The sequence below is a fragment of the Eptatretus burgeri genome, chromosome 14 (genome assembly GCF_056783735.1).
Source record: "Eptatretus burgeri isolate ZD-2024b chromosome 14, Ebu_testis_v1, whole genome shotgun sequence".
Classification (NCBI taxonomy): Eukaryota; Metazoa; Chordata; class Myxini; order Myxiniformes; family Myxinidae; genus Eptatretus; species Eptatretus burgeri.
The window spans coordinates 38,701,499-38,725,949 of record NC_140974.1 but is presented as its reverse complement, the minus strand read 5'-3'; the positions used below and the strand labels follow the sequence as shown (position 1 = coordinate 38,725,949).

The window sequence follows — 24,451 nt, the reverse complement described above, 5'->3', positions numbered from 1 at the left end:
GCACCCTATCAGTAGCACAGTTAAGCTCTGAGCAATGATTCCAAACCATCAGCCACATGCCGTACACAAACGAAGGAATCAGTTCGTGGATGGTGGTGCAAAATGCCAGTAAGCCTCACGTGTGATGTTCCTTCCTGAAATTCATCTCTTTCTTTTTCCTTTTTTTTATTTCCCACCTGACAATAATTGCACCCATTCCACTCCCATCTCCTTCACCCCCATAGCACAGACATTGTTCTGCTTTCCATATTTTAATGATATTGCTGTGGCGTGTTCCAATAATGATCTGGATTTGTGGCCCCTGATCACATCAAGTTGGTTTCCAAACATGCGATAAACGTTGCTCTCTTGTGACACACATTCACAGCTCTCTTAAGATGATCACATGGTCTTTATCTTGAACAGAATTGAGTGACTACAATTTAAACCTGAACCTGTAAGATCTTTTCTCCTTGTTCCGGTTGAAACGCATCATGAGAGTTTCTACCGAGCTTGGAGAATTTCTCCGTCTGTTCGGCTGGTCTGCTGATGTTGAGGAAGGCAGAGCAGACAATTGTAAAACATATCGCAATTGACTAATGAGATGTATTTCTATGCTACAGGCCCACCAGCCAGATAACTGTCTGTGCAGAGCTGAATGCCACCTTCTCTAATGCTGGAGACCATTTGTGTCTGTCTCCCTTGATGTCCTCTCATTATCGTTTGTTGACGAACAAATCTCTGCTGAGCTTCTCTGTTCTGTGCTCTAAATGCATTTAAATCGGTCATTGACAAACTTGCTCTTCTTCTTGCCTTCTTCTCTCGGTTTCTTCTTAATCATGCTTCTTTTTGTTCCTCTGTCTCAATAAGTCTCCCTTTTCGCGTTTGAAATGCAGCTTCTGATTACCTTCGCCCAAGGAGAGGGTATTGCATTTGGGTCTGTTTGTTAATTGCTGGAATCCTTCGGATTTCGGAAATTATGTTGGTCGGTTGTGTGTGTCATTCTTTGTGTGTCTGTCTGTCTGTCTGTCTGTCTGTCTGTTTGGTTGTGTGTTTGTTTACCCTGTAGCAGCCACACCGTTTCAGCGATCATGACCAAACTGGGTACAGACGTCGGCCATGGTCCAACTTAGACACTTGTCGTTTTTGGTGAATCGAGGTCAAAGGTCAAGGTTACCAAAAAACGGAAATTCTTATTTTCGCAATAACGTCTGCTAAAATGGTCGTATCGACTTCAAACCAAATCCAAAATGTGCATCTTCCAATACTGAATCCAACCATATGTCTCATTTGGATGTCACACCAACACCCTTCTTAGCGAATATCAGGGGGGGTCGGGTCACTTTCAAATTGCGATTAAAACGCCATTTCAAGTCCGATTCACTTCCAAGTTATGATCATGACCAAACTAAGTGCTATAACTCATTAAACAGTTGCACTATCGACTTATAAGAACCAAATTGATTTCCAGGTTTTTGTTTTTTCAGAGATCATGGACATTTGACAAAGTTATTCCGGCAATTCCTTGCTCAACGAGCAATTTCGTTTGTTTGTTTGTTTGTCCACACAGAACTTTTGTGTTTTTCTCCGCAACCACTTGGCGGATTGAGACAAACTTTTCACCAGAGGTGTGACCACTCATGTAGCGTGTTTTAATGATAATTATGGCATCAAAAGTCATGTGATGTGGCAGCCATGTTAGATAGATGGGAAAAATTTGGACCTCTGTATCTCTGAAACCGCACCAAGGAAATAATTGAAACTTGGCACATAGCAAGTACTCCTCATAGGGAATGAGTGTTTTTTAATGATCATAAGTGCCTTCGTCATGATGTTATAATTGCATATGTAGAACGCTACATCCGATCAGTATGAAAAATTTTGAGGGTCATCTCAGGATAAAATGGTCCACAAAATTGTTTTGATGATGTCATCGGTCACGTGATCCATATTGTTTTTTTTTTTTTAAACCTTCAAAAATCTATGAAATGGCTGAACAGATGTAAGAAAAACTTTTCATATATGACCACCTATCCATGAGGAACAAAAGGTTCAAACATGTGACGTCATAGGTCACATGATTTGGCAGCCGTATTTGATTTACCCTAAAACATTCTTCTCCAGAACAGCTGGACAGATCGAGGGGAAACTTCACAGAAATGTTCCCCAAGGCATGTGTGCACGAAGTTGTTAAGGAATGTCACATGGTTTGGCAGCCATATTAGGTTGAAGAAAATATTAAATAACGTTTTCTCTGGAACGGCTTAATCAATCGAAGTGAAACTTCACAATTGTGATCTGGTGGTGATGGAGAATACCTGTTTTAAATTTTATCCTTGATTGGACACATGGTCTGGCAGCCAGAATAATTTAAATTTTTGATTTGTTTTTTATTTATTTAAATAAGGCTCACTTAGCTGTGCCTGGATGGGTTTGAGGGTGGAGGAGTAGCAGCTGAAACTAGTCTTATCCAGGTTCCTCCTGATGACTTCATCTTTTATTTTTGCTTGTTTTGTGTTGCTTCTGATTACTCCAATGCAGGACTGTACCTATGGTATTCGGTCTTCAATTTGATTTGAATTGAATTTATTTTAATCCCATTCTGAATTCAATTGAATAATAATCAAAAAATGTCTTGGGTCAGAGTCAGGTGTCTGATCGAAGCGGGGTTGCATCAAAGCGGGACGTCTTGGTACCCGGTCATCGCTGCCATCAGTTTTCAATAGGCAGTTCTAATTATGTCTCTTATTAATTACATAACACACCAGTACACAAACACCACACAAAATACCCCACACAACACACCACACAATACCAGTCCTGGTGAGGGCCGACAATGTCCAATTGCAATTTTTTCTTGTTTATTTTGTGTTTTCCATGGATACATGGTCTGAAGAAAGAAAAGATCGAGTTTGATGTGAAAAAAAGACCTTAAAAATGTATAATTTTGGATAATTAAATCAATGATGAAATGCATTTAAAATTGAGATTGTACCAATGATGGGGCAAACCGCTTAAAATCATACTGGTGCGGTGGAAAGTCCATTTCAACTGCGTAATAAAAAGTAGTGTGAATAGCACCACGGCAATTTGCATAGCACTCGTATAACTAAAGGTGCAATCATCTATTTCCGTCATTGGTAAATATCAAGGTGTTCTTTCACACCAGTAACCATTTCTAACTCACCTGGAATGTAGTTCCGGGGAGCTTACGGGATGGCGTGTCGTACATTCATCCATAAACACTTGCAGTTTCTCCTCTGAAACTGCAAACACAATTTTGTTGAAACTTGGCCACAACCTTTATCACCTGGTATGCACTAAAGTTTTTTTCACAGTATTAAAAAAAATTGGCCTCTAAGGGGCTCCATGGTGTGGGGGGGGGGGTATTGCCCCCCAAAACAGGTATTTTCTTTCCTCTCAGAAACTACACACACAATTCTAATGAAACTTGACCACAGCCTTCATCACCTATGATGTACCAAAGTTTGTTCACGACATTTAAAAAAAAAAAAAATCGGGGTCTATGGGGGTTTATGGGGGAGAGAGGTTGCCCCCCAAAATAGGTATTTGCTATATCATTGGTTCATTGGAACATTTTGCTGATTCTGCCCCACTTTGACTCCTCCTCAGTATCAGTATTCTACCAAGTAACTGATTTGGGGGTATTGCCCTACGTTTAGTTTCATAGAACCTTTAATCAAACTCCACACAGCCACAGCACGTGAACTCGCCATTCGCCTTCTTCCCTTCTCCCCTTAATTCCTTTAAAGTTAAAAGATGGCAAAAAAATACTTCCACCAGGATTGACCCGATATCAAATTTTGAGTTTTAAATGTTTTTTCCCATTTTGAACCCTGTGACCTTAAATCCCCACCTCTTGGAGCATGAACCAGGTCTCAAATCCCCAAAATCATTACATATTTCATGTGTCCCCCAATGTTGATTTCAGAAACAAAGTTTCATGAAAAAATATTTCAAAATGTGCTTGTAATTGCATTTTTTTTGGTATTTGACCCTATGCAGCGAGCGGGATAAAAAATGATACTGCTCTCGCACCTTATTGCCATGTGATCATAAGTACCAAGTTTGATGAATTTCTACACAATCGTTTCGTTTAGGAGATAGTGTGACGGACGAACAGACACAGCCAATTACAATATCCTCCCGTTTGTTTTTAAGTAAAAGTGGGGATAATAATTCACTTTTTTATGATGAATTACTAAGATTTATTTGTTTAATATATATATTCATTATTTCAGGTTATCATTTTTTATGTACCTGGAGGCCGTGCGTCTCCCTCGGAATTTTCATGCGGCAGTATGGTGCATGTCAATTGTCAACGGCGTGGTAAAAATAAATAGTGTGATCACATTTTCGTTAATTGAAGTGAAACATTTAGCACCTGCACCCCTCTTGCATGCCAGAAACTGATTTGTCCCTGCATAGATTTTTTTTGTGTGTTTGTGTGCAAACAGCAGTGCAATATGGAAGCTGAACTTTGAATTGCACAACTTTGTTTCAAACAAGATCGTGACTACCAAGAATTTAAAACGATAGGCAATGGTTAACAAAATCTTAAAGAATGTGGGAGAAGTGGTGGAGAATCTAGCAACCTATACAAGAAAAGAGTGGAAGAGCACTTGGTAGAGCGCGTACTTCCGCCTGGATCCAGATTCGGATCTTAACCAAAATCCAATCGATTCATCCTTGTCATACACCCAATCTGTCCACCATGTTTTGTCCAAATAAGTCCACAACTTTTTTGAGATATCATGATATATATCGTTTTTGGCCCGTTCTCTCAATGGTGAAAAATCAGCTAAAAATTATAGTATCTGGATCCAACATTTTCACCAAAATGTAATCAATTCGTCCTTGTCATATACTCAACCTGTCCACAACATAATGAGATGGTCTCACAAACGAACACAGACAAGGGTGAAAACATAACCTCCATCCACCTTCGGTGGGCGGAGGTAAATCAGTCATGGGAATGGAAGAAGGGGTCCAGATCGTCGTCGTCGTCGTGATCATAATGGTGCCAAGTGAGCCCCATCAGCAATTGGCTTATGACACCTCTTTGTCTTGGGCTGTGAAGGACAAGTTGAGGAGCTTCTTGTACATCAAATCCTTTATAATATTGGTCCATAATTTCCTCTGATGATGTTTTGAATTTCCCCTTAATGGTCCCAAGCAGCATGGTTTTGGAAAGTGGGATGGCAAAACCATTGGAGAAACTTTGCTTAATAGTGGTTGGAATCCTTCTCATTCTCAGCCAATTTTTCAGCCTGGATCAGGATGTGGTAATGATGGCTAATAGGGTAGTTCAGAGTGAGTATACTCACTCTGTCTCTGTCTCTCTGTCTATCTCTGTGTACCCATCTATAGTACGATAGGTCATAAGTAAGAGGAGAGAAACCTCTTACTTGTAACCTCTCAGCCCGACATCCTGTTCACAGCCACTCTTTGCTTCCGATCACCGAGCCGGTTTCAAATCCAGTTGGCCATTACAACCAGTCGCTCCACAAGCCTTCTCCTTGGCTATCGGTGTCCAATGTGATACATTCTCAAATTCCTTCCGAATGTCTAAATGCTCTATACTACATCCGTTGTACTTTCCTCATCCATCCAATCAGAAACTGCCTCGTAGAACTCCAATACATTTGTTAAACATGATCTCCCTTTTTAATATCCATGATGACTGCCTTTAATTGGTTTAAATTTATTTAAACGGTTCCCCGTCCAATCTCCAACATCTTCTCCACAACTGAACTTCAACTAACAGGTCCTCTGTAGTTTTCTGACCCGCACTCCCTGATCGATCTGACTCCCCTTCTCGATTATTTTTATTATTATGAAATAGTGGTATTACATTTACTCATCTCCAATCCCCTGGTACCTGTCCTGACTCCATTGAGCTGTTTCAAAGCTCTGTTAACATCACGCTCATCTGCTCTGCCGCCTCCCTCGGTCTGCGGCTTCTTCTTCTCTTTACTTTCGCAACATAAGTCTCTACATTAATTCCATCCTTATTGTCACCTGTTTCTCTCGATACAATATGAAACGGAAGACCAAGAAGGAACCCGAAGAAGTAAAGAGTTAAGATGGAGTCATCAGGATGAACCTGGATCGGATTCGGGTTTCAGCTGCTACTCCCCAACCCTCAAACCCATCCGAGCACAGCTAAGTGAGCCTTAGAGAAAAAAAATTCTACAAGAATTAACTTCTCCTTTGAGAGAAAGATAACGAAAGAGAGGAATAGAGAGTAAAATTGATGAATGAGAAGAAAAAGCAAGAATTAGAATGAATAAAGAAAATTGTGAAAAAAAATTAGAAATCTATATATTACAAAAACTCTCATCTTGTATATATTTATGTATGTATATATGTATGTATGTTCCCGAAATTCAACCAAAACGGTACATGATAGTGCAAAAATTTTCAGCCCACCTTACTCACCATTCTCCTGCGGTGTGCAGTATCAAGTTTCGTTCAAATGGGGCAACGAAAAAATTATTAAATAATCAATTCCCGATTCAGTCAAGTCCTCTTCGGGAGTATTTGATCAATGCAAACAACCTCAGCGGTATAGTTGGCTGGAGCTATCTTTTGTTTTTCTTGAAATGATTTTTTTCATCAACCGCTGTCACAACGGGAACCCAACGGGTTCACGGGTCGTCTAGTAAATAATAAAAATACTGATTTCTGCCAGATCCAGGATGTTCGATCGATTTTAAACATTCCAGTTCGGGAGTTATCTATTTTAGTTTGATGTTGGCATATAACGCCCAGGTGTTCCAAGTGCCTTGGCTGACTCTCCCTGATCATAGCTTAATCTTGGTTTTATCCCCTGTAGATGAATTCTTGCTCCCATCCAGGGAAGAATCAATGGGACGCCTTAAAAGACGTGAGAAAATGGGAGAATCGAGAAAATCCTGGCTTAATGTCCTGCATTCAAGGAAACAGCAGAATAAACGTGATATGGTTATGACTGAGTCGTACAAGTACACTTCCAAATTTGGCATAGGACCATGTACCACTGCGTAACTCGGCAGCACGATCGTCGGGATTGTGCTGCGTTCACGTAGTAATTTTGAACGTCTTGTTGGTAAAGTCACCCTTACTGAAGTTATGTATATTCTCATCTTCCTTTCACAGTTTAACTAACAGTAATTTTTGAAAGATATTTGTCTACTATGAAGCTTTATATATTTACTTGTAGTGGGTACTGCTCAATGTAGAGCTTCACACCTAGTGTTTGAAGGACATATGATACGAGGAGCAGTGAGCGATTATACATAACACGGGATTGAATTTTTTTTTGGGGGGGGGGCACCACCAGCAGAGTTGAAGGCCAAGGTAGAGAAAGACTTGGGCAAACAATGGGTGTGGGAAGGAATGAGGTGTAAGAAAGGACACATATGGTGGATATGATGAATACAGAACAGTAGGCAATGGCTGACAAGGTAAAACTGAAAATTTGGAAGGAAGAGGGATGAGGAATGAGATGGGATTAACGAGGGTAGGAAATGGCATGGTTTTGGATTGGGGATGAACTGAGATGGTGGCGAACAGCTGTCTTGAAGACCTGGAGGGAAGAATGAGATTGAGGATAATGTGGGAGTTGGTTCCGCATGTGGGGAAAAAGAGGAGCAAATCAGTGTAGGTGAGCAGTGATCCTGGATTTTCATAGTTTCACCCGAAGGGGGTTGTTTTTGCACTAAATATGTTTTTAGGATGAGTGTACCCTTACAGACTTGTAAAGTAATACTTTGTGTATTACATATATATATATATATATATATATATATATATATATATATATATATATATATATATATATATATATAGATATAGATATATATGGTGGCCTTCCTCAAAATTTAAATTCACAAGAAAAGAGGGCAAGTCAAAATGCTTTTCTCTTTTCAGAACGTTTCAGAGTCAAACACATGATTTCTGTTCGAATCGCATTCGGGAAATGAATCCACCACTGGGAGAAATGTGACACTGGTTGAAAACAATACAGATTATAGATTAAGGGACAAATATATATGTTGAGTCTCTCTTCTTGGTCAGGGGAAAACGTTTTAACTCACCCTTGTACATGCGAAATAGATGCAATTTTCCCTTTCTAAAAGGACAGCCCATTTTGTACCGGTACCCTGGCTATATTCCAAATTCCTGTTCTGGTTACAACACCGGGTTGTGTTGACCACTGGGACCTCTACTGTCATAGTTTCCCAATGATAATTGCAGTCAATTGCGATAGACAGAAAGAAAGATTATAAACGGACCTCTCTGTTGGAGCATGATGCATTGGTAACCACTGATGGTAATATTCTCTTCCCCATGATGGGAATGACATCAGTGGAATGGCAATGTCCTTTGAGTGAGGTTTTGAGTTGATTTTATTCTTCGGATAATTTATCTCCATGCTTGTTAAATCGCAGAGGTTTGAAAATGATGGTTCAGGTTTCAAATAAGAGCCATCAACTGATAATTGTGGTGGAATATTCATGATAATAATTGCAACGTTGCAAATAGTATTTGAATTTGGTAATAGGCTTTACAAATGTGGTCGTTTATTTGTTAACCAGCAAAAACACCTGTCCTCAGTGACAGGAAAAGTTTGTTAATCTTTCAATTTAAATTGTTTCATGGACTTTAATACGGTTAATTCTGTTGCACTAAAAAAATCCGGTCTTTTTAATTTCAGACTAATTGGTTGTCCTATTTCCAAAAAATGTATATATTGGTTACTTTGGCCTCAAAACAGCCTCTGATGCCATGAACACGCACTCCATGTTACTTCCCACACACAATTGTATCTGTACCCTGAGTTTGGAGTTTGTAGCTTTACAGATGTGGCTGTACATAAGGAACAGACCTAGAGGGGGAGGGCAGGGTGTGAGGGAGAGAGGGAGAAAGACACATTCATTATATATATATATATATGTGCATGTGCTGTTTGGGTGATGTGCTGTGTTGTGTTTGCACCAAATGTAATGTTTTGCATTTTGGCCAAAAAGTTCCATGTTGGTTTCATCAGACCATAAAACTTTTTGCCACATGACTTCAGAATCTCCGAAGTGGTTTTTGTTGACCTCATATGGGACTCAAGTTGGTCTTTTTTGAGTAATGGCTTCCTTCTTGCCACCCTACTGTAAAGGCCAGACTTGTGGAGTGCTTGGGATATTGTTGTCATGTGCACACATTGACCAGTCCATGCCATAAAGGCATGTTGCTCTGTCAAAGTTGTCATTGGCCTCTTGGTGGTCTCTCTGATGAGACTCCTTCTTGCTTGGTCACCAATTCGGAGGGACGGCCTGATCTCGGCAGGGTCTTGGTGGTACCATACGCCTTCCACGTTTTAATGATTGTCTTGACTGTGCTCCAAGGGATATTCAAGGCCTTTGAAATATTTTTCTACCCATCTCCTGATCTGTACCTTTGCACAACTTTATCCCAGAGGTTTTTTTCAAAGCTCCTTGGTGCTCATGTTTGAGTTCTTCCTGTGAAATACACTACCCAGCAGAGGAAACCGACAGGAACAACTGATTTTATTCTGAAATAATCAGAATCACTGCAATTTAGAAGGTGGCGTCAAAGGTCAGAGCCCGTGATAGGTTTTCTTTCCCAGGATAATTTGAGAACGGCTGAAGAGTTCCTCATCAAACTTGGATCAAATATGTATCATGACGCATATATAAATTGATTAGATGATGTGGTCAAGAGTTCAAAGGTCAAAGGTCATGTCAGGTAAAAATGAGATATTTGAGAACAGCTGAAGGGATTAAATCAAACTTGGTGTTGGCATAATGGTTCGGGTGTTGGGCTTGGAATCGCAGGATCCTGAGTTCAAATCCCCCTTGGCTGTTGAATTAATGCCAGGTGGGGTTGACTCTGCCTGTCATCCTTCCGAGGTCAGCAAAATGACTGCCAGAATGCTGGTATCCTGTGTCGGAGTGGTGACCCATCCAAGATTGTACGCAATAGCCAAAGAGACTGCTTCGGCAGCATCAACACTCTGCACAGAGTATGGTCCCAATGGATGGATATATATATATATATATATATATATATATATATATATATATATATATATATATATATATATATATATATATATCATGGCAAGTGACCCGGATTTTATGGGTTTGACCCATTTTGTTTCTGAAAACCCACAGACCCTTTTTCGTGTGGTCAAAACCCATATAACACCGCTTTATACTGGTGGGTGTTATGTCTGTGTTTCATACCGAATAGCCAAAGGACCAGGAGATGGGTTTCCTCCATGGACTGTGTATAGTCATCATTTCAGAACCGTACTAAGCACCGAGCCAAAAGCACCAGCAAGCCACACTTCCATCTTCTCTTCGTGCTCAAAACCAACGACCGGAAGTCACTCAAAGGAAATCAGTAAATTAAAATAACTGTGAGTATAGTTAGCAACATTTGCTTATCAATAATGATACCAATAATAACTATTGTCCCAACACCCATATTGGATAGAAAGTAGGATGAATTTTTTAAAACACAATCTTTAACCTCCATTCCACTCACAAGGATTGACACACAGACTGATGGACCTGGACCGACCTGGAGTCCATATGCAAGGTATCAATCTGGTGTCTCATCCGCTGGCTGTGTGACGTCATGAGCTTTCCCTCACCGAAGGCCACGTCGACCATATTGCCGTCACCATGAATCAATCGATCTGTGCTTTCCAATTCGCTCTTATACTTCTTGGTGATATTTATCAGAACTTTTGAGAATTTTCAATGACAAGATTTGATTTGATTCGGATGGTTTTCATTCATACAAGGTATCCACAAATTTCCAGATCTATTCGAACTGTAATAAAAATAATGAAATAGGATACATGTAGGATCCATGACACCAACTTATGACAAGGACAGAGACAGAGACAGAGACAGAGACAGCGCGCTGCAGGTTTGATTACAGTGCAGTATCCCATTTCATTAATGTTTATTACCGTTTGAGTTTGGAAGGATAATTTGTGGCGTGAGATATCGTTTATGTTGTTTCGTATGCAGCCTGTGGCTGCTGGTTGCATCATTTCTGGGAGCGTGTCTGTGCCCGTGATCCAGTGCCCTTCTGTTTCCAGTAAGCTGGTACTCATTTTGCTGACCTCAGAAAGATGACAGGCTGAGTCAACCCACCTTGAGTTATTTTCCAGCACGACAGGGGCTCAAACTCAAGACCCTAAGAGCTTAAGCCAGTCACGTTAAACGTTACGCCAACACCACGCTTATTTATTCATCGTTCCAGAGATGTAGATATGGTACTCAGAGAAAATGATGTCACGATACTGAGGTTTTGATTTCCCAGTGCTTCAGAAAAGCAGGTTAAAAATCCATCCAGCCTTCTGTGATCATTTGCATTAAGTGCCTGGAAAAGCTGAATTTTGTTCGGAAAGAGCCCAATGTCTTCCTTCGGTATTCGTCACATTCATATGCGATTGATTCCATTTTCAGCTGAGAGTCGTCTTGTTGATTTGCATGGACTTCTCTCCATGCGGTTTTTTTGTTACAGCTTCAATCGTCTCTTCGACACGAACACAAACACGGCGTCTTGAACACCCTTATTGATGTAATGAGCCAGTATCTTTCATATTTCCCACTTACACCTTTTGTGTATCATCAGCAGGTTCAGGAGATGATGGGAATTTTCTCTGAAATGCTCTCTGAAGTCTCTTCGGTAAATTTATTTTAATGTGCGTGTCATAAATAAATATGCGTTGCTCAATGTTAAATTTCCCCATTATTTTTGATACTCGTGGAAACCCTGGTCGAGTCATGCAAAAAAAGACATAAACGTGCTCCTTCCTTGCCGAAAACTCAGCATTTATAGGATAAAGAACGGACAAGCCCCATTGGTTTGGCATCCATGGGAATGAGGGAATTCCTCCTTAATTGCCCGGCTGAGTGCGGAGAAAAAACACATGATGGCGTCACTGGTAATCATGGTCCTCTGGCAAGTTAGTGAGGTCACTCGCTTCCCTTTTGTTCAGTGGCTGTGTTTGTCTGAAGTCTAGTTTGGTGTTTTTTCATGTATGTTTGAATGTGTGAGCAATTTGATTTGTGTTGCAGCTCCTTCACGAGTCTTAGACCCTGCAGGAAAACGAGAGTGAAAAAAACAAAACACCATGTGTGTGTTTGCGTATGTGTTTGGTTATCTCCATCTATGGGTTTCAAAAGGTGGAACGGACCCCACCCAGGTCTCAAAGTAGCCACCTGTGTGTGTGTGTGTGTGTGTGTGTGTGTGTGTGTGTGTGTGTGTGTGTGTGTGTGTGTGTGTGTGTGTTTGTCCATCACACACTGTTGATCGTGTGTGTCTTTCATCTCACAACAAAGTTTGCAACATTCGTCGTTCATTCATTGATAGCTGTTTGATTTATACACTCGCAGGGGAACCCGGCGTTCCCCGGTGCTGTCCTAATCCTGTTGACATTTTGAAGAAATCAAATTTTATTATTTTTTTTTTTTATATTTTTTGCTTTTTGTGGAGGCTTAAAACACTTCTGAACACTCACTAAGCAATGGGGTCGAGAATCATTTAATATGACCTTTTCATGTAGCAGCAAAAGTTTTGGGTACAATGGATTGATTTTTTTTTTTAAATCCAAATTGTTTTTTTGCCAAAAACCCTCCCCGACACTCACTGATGAACCTCTGAAAGTTTGACGAAGATCTGCTCGGCCAACTCTGATAAAAATGGCGACACAGACACAGACACATGGACGGGCATCTCTTATGGTATAGATTTCAAAACTTCTTTCAACAATTATTAGCTCACCTGGACTTTAGTCCGGTGAGCTTATGCGATCGATCAGTGTCTGGAGATGAGTCAGTCAGTCAGTGAGTGAGTCAGTAAGTCTGTTAACACTTCAATCATAATCGCTTGAACCAAACACACGATTTTGATGAAACTTGGCCACAACCTTCATCACCCACGATGTACCAAAGTTTGTTCACAGCATGAAAAAAATCAGGGTCTATGTGAATATGCTGGGGGTTTGAGTGACTGTTGCTCCTGATCCAGGTGAGCTTCAGGATGCGCAGTCCCATTCTTGGTATTATTGTAAGCTTTATGCAAGTGATGTCATATATCCATCCATCCATTGGGACCATACTCTGTGTAGAGCGTTGGTGCTGCTTAAACAGTCTCCTTGGCTATTGGGTACAATCCTGGATGGATCGCCACTCCGACACAGGATACCAACGAGCTGGCACTCATTTTGCCGACCTCGGAAGGATGACAGGCAGAGTCAACCCCACCTGGTATTCAACAGCTGCGGGGATTTGAACCCTGGATCTGAGGATCCCAAGCCCACCACCCTAACGATTAAGCCAACACCAGGCATATGTCATATATATATATATATATATATATATATATATATATATATATATATATATATATATATATATATATATATATATATATACATTCACATTCCAACACCAAAATGTCGCCTCAAATACAGAGGCCTCCGCCCAGGGACTCCATCAAATGGACAAAGATTATCTGGTCAACATCAGTCAAACATCAGACGGGGACACCGAACCAGGTTTCGGGATTATTTGCCCTTATCATGATGGCATACCGATAAATATCTAACCAATGATGACCACAATCGTCGGTTATGGGATCGGTGGAGTGCTTGTCACACTCCACATGTTTCGATATTTATGTATACATATTACATATACATTTATATATTTGTATTTTCTGTGTAATAATTTATGCAAAATAATGTGCATATTTAGAGATATTTTCGTGTCGGTAGTGATCACTTTTAATGAAATTCTTTATGTGGATGATGTGTTGAGTGATGGGGGATCCTGTAAATCCACTGATATATCCAGCATTGCTCATCGAAATAAAAGAGCAATCACCATTATCTTTTTTTGTTTTGTTCCTGGAAGCAAAGCGAATCTTCATAAGTTAAAATTTTTTATTTTGATAAGAACTTCATATTTAATTGTAACAAAAATATCATGTGGTGAAGTGTCTATTCCAATAAGTTTTTCTTTTTCTGTCTCTTGTAGTTTCTCCTGGTGACAAGACTGTAGATGTGGACACCCTTGGATTGGCCGATTTGTGGAAGACCGAGGGTGGACTTTAGAAGTTTGGTAAGTTTATTTTCTTGTTTCTCTTGGTAGTTGAGTAATCTGACTTTCACCATGTTCAAGAGGAAAACCAAAATCATTCACTAATTATTTCCAAGTTCATGAATCAATAAAAGTGAAAATGACCAATCAACACAATGCATTATGACCATGATTAAGGTTTCTGAATTTGAACCTTTGTTGCAGTCCTTTGCAATTTGAAAATGTTTTAAAATCCTTGAGATGAAAACAAAAACTGTCAGATGTTTCATCTCGCAACACCCAATTTTGCTTTTACAACCTCCTCCCTAACCCCTCCTTGCTCGCAACAACCTCCTCTTCCTCCTCCATCTATCCCCTCTTATTTTTTCTCACAATAATATTGTCCTACCCCACCCCCATCTCCTTGTTAGCAACAACCTCAGCCTAGACCCCCCTCTCTGCTCACAACGTCTTTCTCCACCTCCTCCCCCCCCCCACTCTTCTTGAGGGAGGGGAAGACTCACAACAACCGCCTCCTTCCTCCCCTCTTTGCTCAAAACAACCTACCCCCCTCCGCCCCTTTGTTTGTTGACAACAACCTACTCATTTCCTCTCCCCAACCCCTCTTCTTTCTTCTTCCTATTGAATATGAAGCCACACCAGATTTTCCCACATTCTCCCCTCCGGGGACAAAAATCTTTGAGCTGCTTCAACAGCGCGGAAAATTGTATTTATGTCACATTTCTGGCTCTCACACTTTTCAAATTTTCTGGCCCACCGCTCCTTTTGCAACAGGAACACCTGACACAGTGGCACCACTCGGGCACAAATGCCATGCCCCAGGTGGAAGATGTATCATTGGACATTACAGCTTGATGTATCAGATAGCAAGACGTGTGTGTGTGTGTGTGTGTGTGTGTGTGTGTGTGTGTGTGTGTGTGTGTGTGTGTGTGTGTGTGTGTGTGTTAGACTTTATGTATTCACGCACATCTAGTGTTTTTTTTTATCCTCTTCCTTTTGCATTCCAACATGAACATTACCATCTACTTAATCCTTTCCAATCGTGAATTTTTGTTGTTGTTGTTGTTCCTTAAGTTTCTGACCTTCTGCAGCAGGTTGTTCTTAAGTCTTCGACCTGATGTAAAGGGCCTATTCATGCCCGAGCTTTGTTATCGCACGGGTGACAAGGCATCATCACAGAGCTGTATGCGTGTTTGGTTTTCAGTTTGGTATCACGTTGGAAAATCTGAAATGCACTCACGCATCTTTTCTCAATTTGGATCAAAATACAAGTGGCTTCGTTTGTTTCCCTTTTTGGATTTTTGTCTCTGCTTGTAGCTCAGCCAAATGGCGTACTTCAGACGGGGCGCACATGTGACGCACTGACTAACACGAAAACATTGGAAATGTAATGAACTATAAAACAGGTAGAGGGTTGGTTAGGTTATGGTAAATGAATAATTATACTCAACCGAGTTGCAAAAATGAGTAATCTCAAGAGGGCTTTTTAACATCTTGTTGACGTGCCGTTGCATTTGTGCTTGTCAAATAAAACCAAACTTTCCATTCTCGGCAGACGATTGGAGTAAGCCACATCAGCTCCTTAGCCATTTATCTTTGCTTTGCTTCTTTCAGAATAATGTGAGTTGCCTCACAAGAACTTCAATGCAGGAGGAAGCCATTAGGCCCATCGAGTCTCTGCAATAGTTACCAGCCTATGGTTGTTTGTCTGTGTTCTAACCTTTTGAAATGTGTCAACCAAGGAAGCAGCACGTACCATTTTTGAAGTCTTTTGTATGACTCGGTAGGGGTCGGCTTCAAACTTCTGACCTTCCCGAGTCAGAGCAAACATTCTAACGGTTACACCACCGAGACTTTCTTCTCTTCGAGTTTTTATTTCACTCCCACACTCTTGTCTGTCTCTCTCTCTCTCTCTCTCTCTCTCTCTCTCTCTCTCTCTCTCTCTCTCTCTCTCTCTCTCTCTCTCTCTCTCTCTCTCTCTCTCTCTCCGTCTCTCCGTCTCTCCGTCTCTCCGTCTCTCCGTCTCTCCGTCTCTCCGTCTCTCCGTCTCTCCGTCTCTCCGTCTCTCCGTCTCTCCGTCTCTCCGTCTCTCCGTCTCTCCGTCTCTCCGTCTCTCTGTCTCTCTCTCGACTTTCTACCTTTGCTTCTATCTTTTTGTCGTTTAAGAACATGTATTTTTAGATCTTGCCATCTTGATTACCTCCAACTTTAACACTGCAACAAATGGGTTGTTTTGAATTGCCTTTGAATCGAACGCTTTGTCTCGATGAGGAAAAAGTGTGAAACGGCTTTCCAAGACAGTATGGAAACAATTGGTGTGATGGAAAAAAAAAAAAACAAACAAAAAAACGATTGTACCACCACTTGACCATTGCACAGTGTTCCTTTTGGGTAGTAGCCCATGTTACCTTGAATGGAAGCTGTCGTCCCAATCTGATTATTCCCAATCTCTGATTGGTCAATCCAATGTTACTGATGTTGTACTCTGATGTTACTGATGATGTTGGGTAATATGAACAAGGGGTTTCACTTCACTTTGCTTCCTGTACTCGACTTCTTCTGTTGTGTCACAGAACAGAAGTCTTACATTTTGAGCTGATTTTGTTTTGCTGCCGAAGCCAGAAGGTAGAAACAGCAAACATAGCTTTTCCAACCATCCACTTGGCCTCAGGCTCAAGGTATATACAATGTGTATTTTTGGCCAATTAACTTCACCATCGACCTTGCTCTTCGGGCTAACGTGCATGTGCAATTTGCTTTGTTTTAATGTCTGCAATTTTTTTTAAACCTTTTAATTTTTATCCAAAGGGAGGATTTCATGACTGATGGCCAAACTATCGCCTCGCGTACATTCCTCTAAGAGTTGTTGTCTTCGGCAATGCAAAAATGAAATATCTTACTTTCACTTACGTTGATATTATTTTCAAGTTTCAAATCGATAAATACATATTTTTTTCATTTCAATGTTTTTTTTTTTTTCTTCTTGAGATATACTTTGTTTCTTTTATGCCAAAAATCATTGTCAAGGTTTTCTGAACATCTATACATTATCAAATAGAGTTCATCAACCACCTGACCCCTTGCATTCTTGAGAAACAAGCACATGGGTAAGGTCTGCTGGCGGCAAATTTGATTGGACGTGATGGCGGAAAATGCCCTTATATTTTGTCTAAGTACTGCTAAACGGAATGGTTTTGAAAGTGTCAAAAAGGTGATTTGTGTTCCACAGTGTTCAGGTATATAAAATAAACATTTTAAAGGTTGCAGCATTTTTTTCCCGAAGTTTATCACCGCTGATGCAGCGTCTTTTTCACCACTCTATCGAACACATTACATTCGTGTTTTGTCACTGTTGTTTGTGTCCTTTATGACATCCTTAAAAACAGCAGGTTTCTTAGTTGGAATTATTTTGTTTGACTGCCAGACAGGCAGACAGAGTAAAAAAAAAAAAAAATGATCTCACTCCTCTCTGCTCATGCACGATTGGGATGACATTCCGTACAATTTGTAAAACTCAGAGCCAAAGTACTGCTAAACTGCAGGTTCATTTTCTCATTCATGTTCCGATTCGCATTCAAAATATAACATTCAATCCCTTTTCTGCTCTCCCAACAATGGATGGATATCCTCAGTGCGAGACATGAGACAGATCGATCTCCCTAGACATGTCACGAGCTTTCAGTACGGTCTGGCATCCCGCACTGCTCACCAAACTCTCTTCTTATGTTATCCAAGGCAATCTACACTCATGGCTCATGGACTTTCTCTCCTCTTGCAGTCAATGCATGGCTCTTCATGGAATTATCTCATCCCCTTTTCTTGTCCAAGCTGGAGTTCCTCAAGGGAGTGTTCTGGGCACTGTTCTTTTTCTGGTTTTAATCAATGATCTCGCTGACTCTCTGGAAAACCCTCTTTATCGCTTTGCTGATGACTCAACCCTGTGCCTCTGATTGGCAAGCAGCAGCCTCTTCATTCTCTGCGACCTGGGTGAAATCCTAAGCTGGTCCAACACTTGGAACATGTTTTTCAATTCTGACAAATCTCACATCCTCACTTTGTCTCTCCGAAAGGACAATCTGGAACCCCATCCCCCCCTCTCCCCCCCTCCCCTCCCCCATCTACTTTCTGAACAATCCTCTTGAAGAAGTTCTGTCTCAAGTTTTTGGGTCTCACTATCTGCCATGATCTTGCCTGGGAAAGCCACATTTCCAAGGTGGCCTCCAATGCCAGTCACCGACAGGGCATCCTCCGGTGTGCAAAGTCCTTCCTTGGCATACCTGAGCTTCTAACCACATGCAAAGCTTTCATCTGCATCCTGATGGAGTACTTCCCTTCCACCTGAGCTGGTGCTGCTGCCTCACCTTTCTCGGCTTCACGTTGTGGAAACCGAGGCATTTAGGATCATTGGTATCTCCAATGATGAGGCTGAGTCTTTGGATCTTTCACTCTCGCACCGCAGGCAGGTTGATGGTCTTTCTGTCTTCTACCGAGTCCTCTCCAGCCTTGTCCTCCCTGCTCTGTCTGTGATCTGTCCCCTCCCCCCCATATTTTCGCAGGGCACTCAAGGTTCGCCAGCAACCCCCTCTTCTGGTAAAACTAACCAAAATGACAAATCACTGCTCACCTTCACTCTTTCATTTCTCTTTTTTCCCACCTTTGAAATAAACTCCCACACTCTCTTCAATCCCACTCTTCCATCCAGGTCTTCAAAACAGATGTTCACCACCACCTCTTGTCGTCCCCCATCTAAAACCAGGATCTTTTTTACCCCCTTTAATCCACCCCAAACCCACCTCCTTTAAATTACCTGTTTTCCTTCCTGAAAGTCCCTGTAGTGTCCATCTCGTATACCCTATTTACCCCTCCCCATCCCTCTCCCTTCCACAGATCTCATGTCTCTGTTCCCTAATGTTTTGTGCTTCCCTCTCCCATCCCTCTTGTTTCCTTCTCCTTTTGTCAAATGCTGTGTGTTAGCTCTTATACGAGCCTCGACAAAGTATAAAAAAATAAAATTAAGTTGTTGTTGGATCATAAACTCACGTCTTTAAGATCGACAGACAAACTGAACCATTCGCTTCGCACGCGCGGGGTAATAAGGTATCACTCATCCAGAGAGCACACAGTCACCTGAAAGTGAGAGGGTGGTGTTAGTTAGGGTTAATGGTGGTATAAAAGATTGTGGGTCGGAATGGGTGAAATCGATGACATGAAATTATGGTTCACCTCCTGCATTTGAAACCTTCAAGCGAAGAGTGCGATTGAACAGTCTCGGGGAAAGCGATTTATGGCTTTCTGTTTAAGATGATCGTATTGAAAAACAATTTTATATCACGCATGACACCGTCGTAGGGAGAAAGATGTCAAAGGTCGAGCATGTTGTGGTTGTGTCTTTAACGAAGTTAGTTGCTGCTCATGCATACTGTACGTCATAATTGCGTTATTGTCTAAGTGGAATCTGATATGCCAAGATGTTTATTTTTTTGATTTTTTTTTTTTTTGGACAAGCTTTTCTGCATATTGTTCTGGAGGGTTAGGGTTAGTGTACATTGTGTGCTTTCTTTAATCTTGATTTTCCGATTGACAAATTAAATTTTACATGGACATGTGATTCACTTCACGTGATTTTGAGATCTTACCCTGCCCAGTGCATGTGTGGGCCTGCACAGCAAGGGAACCTGAGTGTCGAGGTCATCAGGAAGCTCTTCGATCGGTTCCGGTCAGTTAAAATCTGCCTTTGACTTGGCGGTTTAATTTGAGGATAGAAAGGGAAAGAGAGACGTGGAACGGGGCGTGTGGCGTGGTGGAGAGCTTCAAAAGCAGGGGCCCGTGGTGTTAAACGCTGCTGCCGCTGTTCTGTGATGCTTTCTTCCGTGCGGATCATGCTACGAGACCTGACAGCTCCTCGTCCGGTTCCTGATACAAGCTGCAACATTGTTACGGGTGGCACTGCAGCCATATTTCGGTTCCAAGTGGAGCCAGTTACTCTCAGATGTGCTGTGATCATGCTTGAACAGTGTGTGACGGACAGCTTGACTTTTGTCTGAGGGTTTATTCTTGCTGTGAGGACCACATCGACAGCACTATGGTAAACCTGTAAGATAAGACACTAAACTCCACGCTCTGGTTATTCCTGATCTTGTACTAAATTAGTCCCTTCATTTGGTTAAATGAGGAAAGACTTGAGTTCTGATAATTTTACAATTTTCCCTTTATCTGTGTTTGTAATTCATTGTTTTTGCATTCTGTGTTTTGTGTGTTATAAGGCGGAAGCCACCACACAGCACAATCGTTCACATTTTTACACCAACGCAACAAAAGGCCGGTGGCATTGTTTTGGGGTCGTCCGTCCGTCCGTTGTTGTTTTTTGACACCACGATAACTTGTGAACCGCTGCAGAGATTTCAGTCAAACCTGGCACAACTATGGACTGGAATACAAAGATGAATTGAGACTAGATTCTGGGTTCAAAAGGTCAAGGGTCAAAGGGTATGTGCCCTCCAATAGAAAATAATGTTGTTGCCGCAACAATTTGTGAGAAGAGTCAGCTAGCTATCGCTGGCACCCTTGCCAAGTTCCAAATTCCTGCACCGACTTCTTCTGTCGCAGTGGCGACCCGTCCAGGATTATAAACTTAGCCAAGAAACGTCTTTGGCCGAACTAACGCTCTGTGTTGAGAATGGTACATGACGATGATGAATAACTTGTCAATCACTGTAAAGGGATTTCAACTCAACTTGGCACAAGTACTGTATCGATTGAAATACAAAGATGAACTGATTCAATTTTTGGTTCAATTGGTCAAACATCGAAGGCCATGTGCCCTTTTGAAAATGATCTTGTCGACCGTAACTCGAGTTAGAAACATCTGATGCTGTCCCTCTTGTATTTATCTCTCTCTCTCTCTCTCTCTCTCTCTCTCTCTCTCTCTCTCTCTCTCTCTCTCTCTCTCTCTCTCTCTCGCTCTCGCTCTCGCTCTCGCTCTCGCTCTCGCTCTCGCTCTCGCTCTCGCTCTCGCTCTCGCTCTCGCTCTCGCTCTCGCTCTCCCTCTCGCTCTCTCTCTCTCTCCCTCTCTCTCTCTCTCTCTCTCTCTCTCTCTCTCTCTCTCTCTCCCTCTCTCTCTCTCTCTCTCCCTCTCTCTCTCTCTCTCTCTCTCTCTCTCTCTCTCTCTCTCTCTCTCTCTCTCTCTCTCGTGACCTATAATTGAGATCAAACGTAATAATGGGTTGACACCTAACGTGGGCAGAGGGATAGCGAGCGATTCGTTCGTGTTCGATTCTGTTTTGTAGTCTGTTCTCTGAAATTAATGGTTACAAACTGTGCATCACTGAGTTAAAGCATCACCAATGTTAACCTCAGGCGATCTGACATCCAAATTTTGGTCATTGATAGGTAATTGGTTCTTCATCAGCTGATCTGACAATTCCAGTGTGAGCCATTTATCACTGGTCCTGTGGCTTGTGTGTGGTTCCCTAAGGTGGAGTATTTTGTCTATTTTTCTGTACCCTGTCCTGGCTCATACTGTTTGATATGTACTTGTCCACATAGATAAAGGCTGATTACCATGTTAGGGGGGGGGATGGGAGTCGAGGTTAACAATCTTAATTGCAAGACGTCAAGCCACTCTGCAGTTGTTGTGATTGGATCGTAGCGAGACCATCGTTAGGAACACAACACAACTCCAGTCTGTGACAATGTCCCTCAAGCTACCATTCTTACGACCAATAACACAGCAGTGCTGCACTGTTAAACACTCGGCATGAATTCAAGGCACTTGTCATTCTGAGTACACATTGCATCTGTTACTCTGCAATGAAATGTCTGCAACAACTGCTATTACATCATATTACCTGGTACCCCTTCCCTCTTGTAAATAAGCTGTGCTGCACCAAATTATGGATTTCTTTCCTTGTTCTTGGCAACCTTAAAACTTACTTTGATGGAGCCAATGCCACGTTAATCCTGGCCCCACCGAATATGTGCTATGGATACTGAGCTGGATGGACATTTCAGGGTATTCCTGTCGTGTCATCATTTGTTTGGTACCTGCAATGCTTTGCCAAGAGTGAAAAATGGTGTACGTGTCTAGAGTATCAGTCTTGCAAGATGACGAGAAGTCAGTGTTTGCAATTTGCGACAATGAGGGTATGCAAGCTGAGTATAATGAGAAAATGTGCTTTACATTTCAGATGAGCCGGAAAAAGATATTTTTTGTGAAAAAGTAGGCAGTTGCTAGGATAGGATTAAAAATTAGTTCAGTGGGAGTACACTTATTTGAAAGCAAATGATGGTGCAAGCGGGACGGTTCTCAAAAATCACATTTCAAACTTTCACACTTGAACAATTAGCAATTGTTCAAGTCAGTGGATTCACTATGCGATGCAATGGCAATGCTCAGGTCCAAGCAGCCTTACCCGGTGCAATTGTTCTCGTTGGTGGTGCTTTGTATACATTATCGAGGTTCGTGTTTGTGGCAAAGCTAGAGTAGAATGGAAAGGGTGAAAGACCAACGGCTGAGTAGAAGGGGAGGGAGTGACGGACACATGGGGGGTGAAAAAGCTACGCACTAGCTGAATGAAACACAGCAAGAAGAGGAAGGGGAAGGTGGCGATGAAATGAAAAGGGGTGAGGGAGAGAGGGGGGTGATGAAAAAAAAATCAAAATAACCTGGAAAAGGTACTGCTTGGGAATGTGGTAATTTTGGGTAGAAGAGATCATGAGTATGGATCAGGGATGACTTCAGGTATGTGGTGAACAGCTGTGTTGAAGACTTGGAAGGAAGAATGAGATAGAAGAGAATGTGTAAGTTGATTCCACATGTGAGGAAAAAAGAGAAATTAATGAGTGAAGGTGAGCAGTGATTCTAGATTTTGAGAGTTTCACCAGGAGGGGTTTTTTGGCGGACTTTGAGTGCCATGTGGAAATATAGGGGGGACAGATCACAGACAGAGCAGGGGGGGTGGGCAGAGAGGAGATTGTAGAAGACAGAAAGACCACCGACCTGCCTGTGGTGAGAGGGTGAGAGACCCAAAGACTCAACTTCATCGCGGGAGATTACCAATGATCCTACATGCCTTGCTTTCCATGGCGTGAAGCCGAGCTCGGTGTGAGACAGGGGCACCATCCCAGAGAGGAGAACAGCACTCCATCAGGCTCCGGATGAAAGCTTTGTAAGTGGTTAGAAGCTTCGATGTGCCAAGGAAGGACTTTGCATGACGTAAGGTACCCAGTCAGCAAATGGCTTTGGAGGCCAGCTTGGAGATGTGACTTTTCCAGGAAAGATCATGGCAGATCGTGAGACCCAGAAGCTTGAATAAAACGACTTCTTCAAGGGGATTGTTGAAAAAGTAGATGGGGGGCAGGTCATGGGGGGGGGGCACATTCCACACAATGTTTTCAGAGAGACAAAGTGAGAGTGTGACATTTGTCAGAATTGAAAGACATGTTCCAAGTATTGGACCAGCTTGTGATTTTATTCAGATCTACAGAGAGCGAAGAAGCTGCTGCCTGCTGATCAGTGGGATGACAGATGGTACGGCAGAGAGTCAAGTCACCAGCAAAGAAATAAAGAGGATTTCCCAGAGAGTCAGAGAGCTCATTAATGAAAACCAGAAAAAGCACACGGCCCAGAATACTGCATTGAGGAACTCCAGCCTGGACAGGAAGAGGGGATGAGAGAGAGAGAGCCACTAAGGGCCATGTGTTGGCTGCGACGGGAGAGGAAATCTGCGAGCCATGAGTGGAGATTGCGTTGGATACCATAGGAAGAGAGTTTAATGAGTAGTGTGGAGTGCAAGACTGTATCAAAAGCACACAATATGTCTAGGGAGATGGCTCTGATCTCACGTCTGGCATTTCGGCTCTCCATCCATTTTTGGGAAAGCAGAAGCATCATGTCCAGGGAAAAGTGACCTGATCGAAATCAAAATTGATGATCGGAAATCAAGCCATTGCAGAAGAAGAAGGATTTGATGTCAGAAGTGATGATGGATTCCATAACCTTGCTGATGATTGGGAGCAGGCTGATTAGTTTGTAGTTGCAGGGATATGTTTTTGCACCTTGTTTTCATGCAGAGCGGTAATGTTTGCTGATTTCCAAGCAGATGGTTGATAACCTTGAGCAAATGAGAGGGTGAATAGAACAGAGAGAGGGTGAGCAAGACCAGCAGAGCAGGTTTTTGGGACACGAGGGCTGATGCCCCCTTGGCCTGTTGCAGAATCGGAGTCGAGTTTTGCCAGAAACCTCTACATCTTCTGAAGTGGGAAAACACTGATCTCCCCTCGTTCCCTCCTTTCAACATCTGCACCGTCCCGAGGATTAGTGCCGTTAA

At 42.0% G+C, this 24,451-nt stretch overlaps 1 protein-coding gene across 3 annotated transcripts in view; it reads left to right on the top strand.

Annotated features, from left to right (window-relative positions):
* Positions 1-24,451, top strand: part of NAALADL2 (N-acetylated alpha-linked acidic dipeptidase like 2) — a 363,340-nt gene that overhangs the window by 73,066 nt on the left and 265,823 nt on the right. For 2 of the 3 annotated variants that reach the window (XM_085854415.1, XM_085854417.1), the window contains exon 2: positions 14,061-14,144. The gene's annotated coding sequence lies outside the window, so the exon portion shown is untranslated. Of the gene's footprint in view, positions 1-14,060; positions 14,145-19,992; positions 20,209-24,451 lie in introns of those variants that run through there. The other variant, XM_085854419.1, reaches the window with a different exon arrangement.